Below are 11243 nucleotides of genomic sequence, written 5' to 3'. Positions count from 1 at the left end.
GTTCATTAGTGATAGCGTTGCTTGTTAACATTCCTTCACTGGACATGTTCTGTATTTGAATGTATTAGCTATTTGTATGAACTGACTGTAGCCTTTGTCTGTGCCATATAGATCTGTCATCTGTGCTCATTGCAGACCCTGAAGAAAAAGAAAACCTCTGTGCATGTTTTCAAGACCAAAGGTAGACAGGAAACGAAGCAAGACATGCAGACGGACAGTTGGGATGTGATGTCGATGACCTCATGAGAAGGAGGATCCACCACCAATGGTAAATGGTGCATTTATATAGCGCTTTTATTCAGATTCACCCATTCACCACACATAAATCTCTGTGCTCGATGTTTAAATATATCTGCATTCTCGAGTAGAGATCTCTACTCAATTTTGTATTAAGAAGTGTCCTATATTGATTGAATTAATATACATCTGATAGATCGATATGATCTGATTTTACTAAAGAAAAAGAAAGCTATCAATGTTGATAAGAGTAAGAGATTTGTGCCTAACAGCAACGATAAACAACCCAAGCTACGAAGGATGCAGCCTTTTTTTCCTTTTCCCTCCTGTATTTATGCAGCTGTGAGATGGGGAAACTGTCATGTTTGTGGAGAATCCCTACCGTTAAAAACAATAAACATTGGATTAAATGCCGAGTTTCTCTGTTTGCTTTGCTTTGTTTATTATGTCTGTATTGTAAAGCCTCAATGGATTTCTTGTAAGGCGCTGTATAAATTCAAGTTATTATTATATGGGGCATTTATGTAGCACCTTTAATCCAAGACACTTTACATAGTGTGCAACACACACACACACACACACACACACACACACACACACACACACACACACACACACACACACACACACACACACACACACACACACACACACACACACACACACACAAACCTGCACATCGGGAGCAATTAAGGGTTCAGTCAGTGTCTTGCTCAAGGACACTTCGACACTAACTCTGGGGGAGCCTGGATTTGAACTGGGAACCTTGCGGTTGCCATCCAGCCACTCTACCCCTGAGCCACCATCACTCCGAAGATCCGAACAACCTGGAGGAAGCCATGCAGATGTTCCAACAAGTGAATAGGGCTTACATGAACTCCTGACTACTTTAAGCTTCAAAAAGACATGGACCAAACAGAGTATGGGAGGGGGTCAAAGGTCAAGGGGACTTGTAACTTGATCAGGCCTTTAGTGTTCACTGACAGGACTCCCTCTTTCCCTGCAGGTCTTTCGCTTTGATTGCGACTCTAAACCAGTGGTTCTCAACCAGTGGTCCGGGCGGGGACCACCATGTGGTCCTTGAGGAGGTTCCAGGTGGTCCCGAGCTAAATGATACAGAGTTGGTAACCAAATGGACCCTTAGATCTTTAACTCTTAGTGTAAAATGATTCATTTTGCACTCTCACGAGTTAAATTATTGTTAAACATCTGCATTACTTATTTTGATCAACGTTTGCCTGTTATCTCTCCTATGGTACCAAGTCATCAATACGGAACTGTGGACAAAATCCAACAATAACAAAATATATTCTTTAAATTTGGGTCAGAGTTGCTAAATCTCATCAAATGGTGTTCCGTGCCTCAAATGCAGAATAAATAATGGGCCTTGATATGCAAAAGTTTGAATACCACTGGTCTTCTAAACCCTAACATTTAACTTCACTAAAGCTATGCCTTACGCCAGGGCTCCACTGGGCGCGTCTGCGTCGCGTCAGCGTCACAGAATGTTACCTTTTTAATCAATGAAGGGTGGCTCCACTGCCCACGTTGTGCGTGCGTGCCGCGTGCGTGCGTCACCATTAAAATTGAACCGGTTCGTTCGGAGACGCAACGCGCCCAAACGCGCCCAGTGGAGCCCTGGCGTAACCCTATACCTCACAAACACTATCCCAACTAACCTCACAGAAATTATGCCTAAACTTTAACCTCAAATCCTGTCCACCTGGCGAAACACATGGAAAAGACTCTCTTGTCCACTGCTAAGACTGTGAACCTTTTGCTGCCCTCTAGTGTTATATCAATGTGATGATGAGTATGGTTGGGTATGGTTTGGGTTTCATCTCTGATACTGGTGCTAAAACAGTAGGACTACCTTTATTTTAAAAGGCACAAACGAGGGACACTATATTATTCTCATAGTTCTTATATGAGTAGCAAAAATAACTGATCTACACGGTCACAATGCATCCATTCCCATCACAACATGCTGTGAGCTTTTAGATCTGCTATTTTTTTTTAAATGTTAAATATATATTTGTATATTTTGACAATATAATTGCATGCCCTTAGGAATGACAGATGAAAAGCTATTGGAAAAGTTACACGGGATTTCAGTTTCTAGCCCAAATATAGCCCCTCTCCATGCATAGTCCAATAGCTCACAACCCACCTCAGGAGATGTGAGACGAGCCTCCTGCTGTTTTCCACTTGCCCAAGTTAAAAAAATATATACATATATACATGTAGCAAACAGTAGCGCGGTTTGTTTTGGGAAACAGCAAAACGCAAAATGTATTTTCCAAGGCAAAGATAAAGTAATTGAGAAGAAGAAGCTGTGACTCGGCTGTCAGAACTCAGCACCACCACCAGTGCCCGCACGGTTCACAGTTCACACCACTGCAGCAACACTGACACGTTCAGCGGAGTGACTGCTGTCTCTGTGCCGTCTGTGAAGAGCCATGAGCCGCGACTCCCGGGAGGGGCAGCAACACCGCTGGGTAATCTACACAGACTATAGTGAGACTAAACACACTGACTCGAGAAAAGACCCATATCGTCCAAAATAGGCTAATCAGTCGTTGTCTGTGTATAGGCAAATTAATTGGTAAAAGTACGCTAAATAACTCATTTTTAAACCATTTGGGAAATAAATAAATCCGCGGCGGCGCGATCTAAGGGTAATGGACACATAACGGACACCCGGGTATAAATGCAATAATTTATTAACAAGAAAATAATGAATATTTACAGATATATGACATGTTAAAGAAATCTGTCGGTGAGCACTTATAACATAGTTGAAACAACAATAATGAGACAGACACAATTCAGAGTTTCAGAGTATTGGAATAGAATGTATTCGAATACGGAGACAGCAGTGACGCGTTACAATGGAACACCGTACTGACTCAACACATCTCAGTCAGGCTTCAGCTTAAATACATTATTACCCCCCACCCCAGGGGTGGGTGGGTCTTGTACACATGACATCAGAGACCTCCAGACCACACAGGTCACAGAAAACAGCTTCTCATGGCTTGGTTTATGACGTCCTTAAATGTACAAGCATTCCACATTTCCTTGACATTTCCCCCATTTAAGAACTCAAAACCAATATCACAACTCTCCGGACGTAGAAGTAGGCGAAACGACCCTGAAATCACATATCAGGTAAAAAAATTCCTACAAGGCTCTCTTTAAGTCTATCAGAGCAACCGCCCTCAGGCCTACGTTACACAGCGTCACCACAGTTTTATAACAACAAACAAGGCGAAGCCGTCCGCTCAGAACTGTCCACCTGCACACTTGACAGTGTGCTGCAGGCGTCACGTGGTTAAAACTGCACAGAGCAATCCAAACCGGCAGTCTTGTAGCTCCTGCACAGGGCTCAAACACAAAGCACTAGGCTATTGCACATCTCATCCACAAGCTCAGCTTGCAGATTGGCCATCTTGACAGCTGCTTGACAGCTGCAAACGTCACAGCTTTCCAAAGACCGGAAATTGTCACCGCACAGGTGACGCAGCATCATTCTTCTGAAGCACATGATCGCAGAATTCAGAGTCCAGAGTGCCAACAGCACTTATATCCCTCATTTAGGAAACCAGCGTGGAGACGTTCGCGGATAGCAGACTAGCCACGCAACAGCTGTAGTGAGTCTACAGTCCACCTGCCTGCTGGCAATATAGCCTGGTTGTGATATGTAGATGTGATTGATATTTTTTGTTTGTTTTTTTAAGTCATTCTATAACAACAACACAAAGTAATTGAATTTATTTTATGTATTAATTGTATTTTATATATTACTATGTTATTACTAATTTTATGTATAACTATATTACTAATTGTATTTATTTGATGTATTACTATGTTATTACTAATTTTACTTCATGCATTACAAATTGTATTTGTTTTATGTATTACTGTTATTACTAATTTTATTTTTTATGCATTTATTTATTTTATGTATTACTGTTATTACTAATTTTATGCATTACTATATTGATAATTTAATTTATTTTATGTATTATTGTCTATATTACTAATTATATTTATTTTATCCATTACTATGCTATTACTAATTTTATTTTATGTATTACTAATTTTAATTTACTTTTATTTTACTATTTTAATTTACTTTTATTTTACTATAATCTATTTTTTTATCATTCGTTTTATCCATTTATTTATATTATTATTTAGTTATTTATATTGGTTTATTATTTTATTGTTTAGAGCCCTATTGATCACATCTACATATCACCACTACCAGTCAGGATCTGAGTGACTCAGAACCCTGGTGACCTCCAGATGGAGCCACACAGGAGACCAGCAACGTCCTAAAGAAAAGAAAGAAATGCTCATTACTACTTTGTTCATAAAACAATATTGATTGAAATATTTATTAACAGTTTGCAGAATTACAGTACATGTCAAGCACAAACTCAATACAAAGACTGTTAACTGTAAGTAGACGACCCAATTAAGCATTACACTTGTTTACAAGAGGGTCCACCATGTTCAATTCATCAAAACATTTAGAGACGTACAAATAAGACACTTCTATATAGTCAAAGAACAGAACAGGAATTCATCATAAAGGAGGTAAAAAGGGAAAATAAACGTATACAGTGAGGGGAAAAAGGGAGTCAAGGGATTCACATGTCTTAATGACTGTTGGTAGGGCGTTGCACATTTTGGTGGCATAGGAGTGAAAATAATTTAGTCCCTTGTTTGTGCCGAATCTGGGTTGTACATGGTTCGTTGCACTCCCTCTGGTGTTGTGGGTGTGGACTTCGTTAACATAAAGGAAGTATCTAGACAGGTACATGGTATCTTGGTGGTGTATCGAATCTTGTGGACCAGACCCATTGCAAGATGCTGTACTCTGTCGTCGACCCTAAGCCATTCCAGCCTGTCAAAGTGGGCAGGAGTGAGGTAGGTTCGGGGGGTGAGGCCAAGTAGGAGCCTGACCAGTTTGTTTTGGGAGGTCTGGAGCCTAGTTTTAAGGGCCTTTGAGGTGCTGTGGTACCAGGAGGTGCATGCATAGTCAAAGAAACCTTGTACGAGGGCTCCTGTTAAGGTCTTCAAGGTGTTTTTGTTGACCAGTGAGGAGATCCTGTAAAGGAATCTTGTTCTTTGGTTGACTTTTTTGATTACGTTGGTGGCCATTTTATCACCGGAAAGATTAGCCTCCAGGATGGAACCTAGGTAGGTAATTTCATCTTTACGTGTGATAACATTGTCACCAACTCTAACCAAGAAGCCATTTGCCTTGCTGAGATTACTATTAGATCCAAAGAGAATGGATTCAGTTTTTCCCAGGTGTAAAGATAGTTTGTTATCAGCGAGCCAGGTGCAGATTCTACCGAGTTCAGAGCTGAGGGCCTTTTCAACCTGCAGTTTGTTCCTGTCCGAGACTAGCAGTGCCGAGTCATCTGCGAACAGGAACAAGTTGCAGTCACAAGCTGATGTCATGTCATGATCATAGTGTGTGTGCGTGTGTTGTATAGTTACCTTGCTGTGATGCAACTCCAAAGGTGATCAGAAATAGTTGCTCCATCGGCTAGAAACGTGCTCTTCACCGGCATGATGATCTTGTTCCTAAAAAAAGTCTATAGTCAACCCTAACTGATTACAGAACATGATATAAAAAAACACAACTAGAAGGATTTAGGCCTGTCACAATTACCTAATCGCCAAGTATTTGAGATACTTTTTTAGAGATTAGTCATAATCGTCTCCATGTTGAAAATGTTCATATATTGTCAAACATTTTAAAGAAATAATGGAAGCAACCGATCTACAAGCTCTAAACGTGTCACTTTGTAATTTTCTTCTCTTTTAGTGTATAAAGTTGTTGAATTATGCCATGTGCAGCTTTTTGTTTACAAAGCCTACAAAAGCCAAAGTTTTATTTAGAATGTTATGTTATGACGCAATTAAATTGTTACTAGTAATTTATTTGAGAAACAATTAAATCGGCCATTATAAAACCTCAAATTCCGACAGGCCTAAACGGGTTCCAGTGATGTCTACCGAACCTTCCAGCTCCATCCGAGCCTCCCAGCGACCCAGAAGTCCTCAGCGGAAACACCCAGGGAAAGCTTCGGATCTCGGGCATCGGCTGAGATCTCCATTCTAACAAAGAACGAAAGACAGACAGACAGACAGACACACACGCACCCCAAATTAGCTTTGCTGTGTGTGTGTGGTTGTGTGTCCTGTCACAACATACACATGCACTTACAGTAACGTTTAAGAATAGGGATTGACCGATTATCGGCAACGGACGATTATTGGCTTTTTACTATAAAGCCTAAAAAAGCCCCAACCCTAAAGCGGTTCGTACTGTCGAGTTCCTCACCGAAGCGGTTCGTATGTTGAGTTCCTCTCCGAAGTCCTCCAGCGTCTACACAGATCTCCGTCCTCTGTCCTCCCATCCATCCAGGCCCAGGTCGGAAGTCCTCCAGCGTCTACCCAGATCTCCGTCCTCCCATCCATCCAGGCCCAGGTCCGAAGTCCTCCAGCGTCTACCCAGATCTCTGTCCTCCCATCCATCCATGGACAGACCTGCAGATCTCTAGAGGCTCCAGCTGCGTCTACTGCCATTTCCATCCTGAGAGAGAAAGAAGAAAGCATTAGCTCTACAAGCTCACAACACGTTGCAACGCGGTGTGAGCTTGTAGATCTGCTATTTTTGCTGAACGCTCCCTCAGAATAGGGATGCTGGGGTTGAAGTGGTAGTGTCATTAAGACTTTGATTAGCTTGGAAGGCTGACAGTAACAGATAACAGTACAAAAGCAGTTATCCATCCTCAGAAACAAGCCATAACTATTCCTACTCACAGCTCATCAGAGTCCTCTGAGGAAGCCCCCGGGGGGGGGGGGGGGGGGGAGCTTTGGAACGGATCTCTGTCCGGGAACATCAGCTCGTCTATCGATATCTAACAAAGAAAGAAAAGAAAAAAAACACACCAAATTAGCTTTGCTCTGTGTGTGCATGTGTGTGTGTGTGTGCGTGTACCCTGTCCAGCAGTGGCGTTCCAGCGACGTCTACCCAGATCTCCGTCCTCCCATCCATCCATGGACAGACCTGCAGATCTCTAGAGGCTTCAGCTGCGTCTGCCATTTCCATCCTGAGAGAGAAAGAAGAAAGCATTAGCTCTACAAGCTCACAACACGTTGCAACGCGGTGTGAGCTTGTAGATCTGCTATTTTTTGCTGAACGCTCCCCCCAGAATAGGGATGCTGGGGTTTTAAGACTTTGATTAGCTTGGAAGGCTGACAGACATTCAACCACAGTGCCACTAGGAGGCATCAACACATGTACAGTCCTCAACATCTTTTGTCATTTTTTATTCAAGTGCTTCTAAAAGCAGATGAGATATTGACTCTCAAACTATTGTGCAGAGTCATTTAGATTTATCATAAAATATTTAAAACATTTGGATGACTGTAGTAAATGATGCCATTCTTCGTGCCATAACAGTACAAAAGCAGTTATCCATCCTCAGAAACAAGAAAGAACTATTCCTACTCACAGCTCATCAGAGTCCTCTGAGGAAGCCCCCGGGGGGGGGGGGGGGGGGGGGCTTTGGAACGGATCTCTGTCCGGGAACATCAGCTCGTCTATCGATATTTCCATTCTAACAAAGAAAGAAAAGAAAAAAATCACACCAAATTAGCTTTGCTCTGTGTGTGCATGTGTGTGTGTGTGTGTGCGTGTACCCTGTCCAGCAGTGGCGTTCCAGCGACGTCTCCCACGATCTCCATCCTAACAAAGAAAGATTGATTAGAGTGACCAAGAGCCAGATATATATTCTATCCTGTCACAACATATATACATAAAACTTTTATTTATAGAGAACATTTAAACAGAAGCTAAACATATCACTTACAGTAATAAACGTTTTAGTTAGGGTTCTTTTTGACAGGCCTAACAGGGTCTTACTTTGAGTCGTCTTCAGAGGAATGCAGATTCCTGGAGAGACCTGCAGTACATCTGGAAGAAAGACATGGCCGTTATCGTCTAAACCTCATAATCGTGAAAGGCCTAGAGCGGTTCTTACTGTGCGGTTCCTCACCGGGCAGGCCCAGGTCCGAAGTCCTCCGGCATCTACACAGATCTCCGTCCTAAGAAAGAAAGAAATAAGGACTAAATTATCTTTTGTTGAGCTGCATATTCAGAACCACTTAAACCCTCTATAGATTTGATAAAACAGACCTTTAAAGAGAGCATTTGGTATATGCTCCGATTTCACTCTACACAAATTGATTTGCCAAACATAGCATAACAACATAACACGTTGCAATGCGGTGTGAGCTTGTAGATCTGCTAATTTGGCTGAACGCTCCCCCCAGAATAGAGATGCTGGGGTTGAAGTGGTTAAAAAAAGTGTCATTAAGACTTTGATTAGCTTGGAGAGCTGACAGACATTCAACCAGTGCCACTAGGAGGAATCATACTGCCATGCTATACTTCGTACCATAACAGTACAACAGATATCCATCCCAAAAATAAATATTCCTACTCACAGCTCATCAGAAGTCCTCAGAGGAAACCCCCGGGAGGGAGGCTTTGGAACGGATCTCTGTCCTTCCACGACGTCTACCACGACCCATCCACCCTAAGAAAGAAAGAACGAAAGATTAATTTAAGTGACCAAGTGCCAGATATACGTACATTGTGTCCTTTCACATCATACACAAAATGTATAGAGAACATTTAAAACAGAAGCCGACCATACCACTCGCAGTAATAGAAAAGTCTAAGTGGTTTCTTACTTTGAGCCGCCTTCAGAGCCCCCCATGCAGATTCATCCATGGACAGCGAGAACTGCAGATGTCCACCTGTAGGGGCTCCGGTTGAGCCTCGCAGCATCTGGAATGAAGACATAGTGTTTATAGTCGATGAATGGCTTTGCACATCAGTCACATGTTGCTGCTGCCAATAGGAATTTGTGATGTCTGTGTGGCGACAATTGCTGTGTGTCTGTTTTTTTATAATACATACAATTTATATTGCACTTTTCAAGGTACCCAAAGTTGCTTCACAAAACAGTAAAAACAAATTTATTTGAAAATAAACTAGATTAAAAAGGTTCAAAACTAGAATTTTTTGGCATGTTTGTGAAGCTTTTCGGTTCCACACCAGTAACTGCTGTTCAACACTAACAGCTACATCCATGACCTCCCTGCAACAACATCAATGAAGTATATGCAGACGACCCGAGTACTGTGTCCCAGTCTGGAGCCGTAGCTCTCATGTCAAGAAGCTGGATGCTGGCCTGCCCTCAACACCGGATGGGCCACCCCAAACAAACTGCCTGCCTGTTCTCGCTGGAATCACTCCAACAGAGGTCAGACGAGAAGCAGCCACGCTGGCCCTCACCAGGAAGGCACAGCTGAGTGAATCCCAGCCATCTCCTCCACAAGGTCGTCAGAGACACCACAGCACACGTGCCTCAAGTCACGGTGCCCTTTGCCACAACACACACACACACACACACACACACACCAAGTCACGGCGACCTTTGCCACAGCACACGTGCCTCAAGTCACTGTGCCCCTTTGCCACACAGGCCCAGGAACTGCTCCACACAACACTAGCTGACACCTCCAAGGCATCCTGGGTGAAGGCAAGACAGAGGGACCAGTGGAATACATTGAGGACCCCAAATATGTTCTTTGCCAGCACCTTCCCTGCAAGGAGTGGACAACCCTCAAAGCAGAAGTGGGACATCTCGGACAGTGCCCACTGTGAATGCGAGGATCCACTACAGACTGTGGAACACGTAATGACCATTTGCCCCAAATACCGGCCACCGAATGGTGATCGTGGCTTAGGTGACCTAGACAATGACACATTGTACTGGCTTGCTGCAACAGAGCTGAAGTTCTATGGACATACGGCAGAAGATGTTTAAGAAACGTATTTTTTGTAATTAATTTTTTCGGCAAACCTTTGTGGCATTTCATTTATGGAACATGTGGATGTTTCTTTATTTATTGGTGAAGTTTTAGTGCCACTTGTGGCATTCTTTGAAATGTATTGACACGTTTGATATATGTTTTTGTTAGGGATGTCCGATATTATCGGCCGATAAAGGCATTAAAAATTAATAAGCCTAACCCTTAATTTTACTTTATTTATTATTTTACATTAAAAACATCTATAAAAGCTCACAATACAATAAGACACATGTGAGCTTGTGAGAGATTAGATCATTTTAGATGAGACATTTTGCATAATGAGTAATTATTAATAATTACTTTTGGTATTTTAAGTACATTTTATACCAAAACCTTTGTACCTTTACTCGAGTACATGTTGAATTGTAACGGAGTATTTCTATATTGCAGTATTGCCTACTTTTATTTAAGTAAAAAGTTTGAGTTATGTTTCCACCACTGGAAAAAGCCTGCATATCAGTATCTGTTGATATCGGCAATTAGGAGTTGGACAATATCCAACACTGACTGTCGGACATCCCTTGATTTGTGTGATTTTTGTGTAGCTTTTAGTGAGTTTGAGGCATTTTGTGAGCTTTTGTTTGTTTGTTTTGTGAACGACAATGGAGCACACCCAGTATGTATCACAAGGCTATTCCACCAGTCAGGTGTACTTATATCTACGTAAGTATCTCATAAGCGGCCATGAACTAAACACCACAGATATCACAATTTGACTTTGGCAGCAGCAAGAAACGACTGATATGCAAAGCTCTTGCCATGCCATGCTTCTCTCTATACAAACACTCATAATGTCCACATGGACATCTTAGCTGTCAGGATGGGATGGTTCACACAGGAGACCAGGTTCAGTGTTCTAGCAGCATCTACGGTCATCTCCATCTACATCTAGAAAGAAAGAAAGAAAGACATCAGAAGCTGACCATATCACTCACATTTTAAAAGGATCTCTGGCTAATAAGACAAATATTCCTTAACATTATACTTGCCATCTATAACTAAAATTGTTTAGTGGGCTGCGGGGAGCCCCC

The 11243-nt window shown here is 42.1% G+C and overlaps 1 long non-coding RNA gene across 1 annotated transcript; it reads right to left on the bottom strand.

Annotated features, from left to right (window-relative positions):
- Positions 1 to 8190: 8190 nt before the first annotated feature.
- On the bottom strand, positions 8191 to 9491 carry LOC308311327. Its single transcript, XR_013963630.1, has 4 exons — positions 9025 to 9491; positions 8776 to 8867; positions 8310 to 8373; positions 8191 to 8242 (listed from the first exon to the last, which is right to left on the bottom strand). It is a non-coding gene; the product is annotated as an uncharacterized lncRNA (long non-coding RNA).
- Between the last annotated feature and the right edge of the window lie 1752 nt (positions 9492 to 11243).

Source organism: Protomyctophum bolini (genome assembly GCF_963924005.1).
Source record: "Protomyctophum bolini genome assembly, chromosome: 23".
Lineage (NCBI taxonomy): Eukaryota > Metazoa > Chordata > Actinopteri > Myctophiformes > Myctophidae > Protomyctophum > Protomyctophum bolini.
This window is presented reverse-complemented; position numbering and strand designations above follow the sequence as displayed.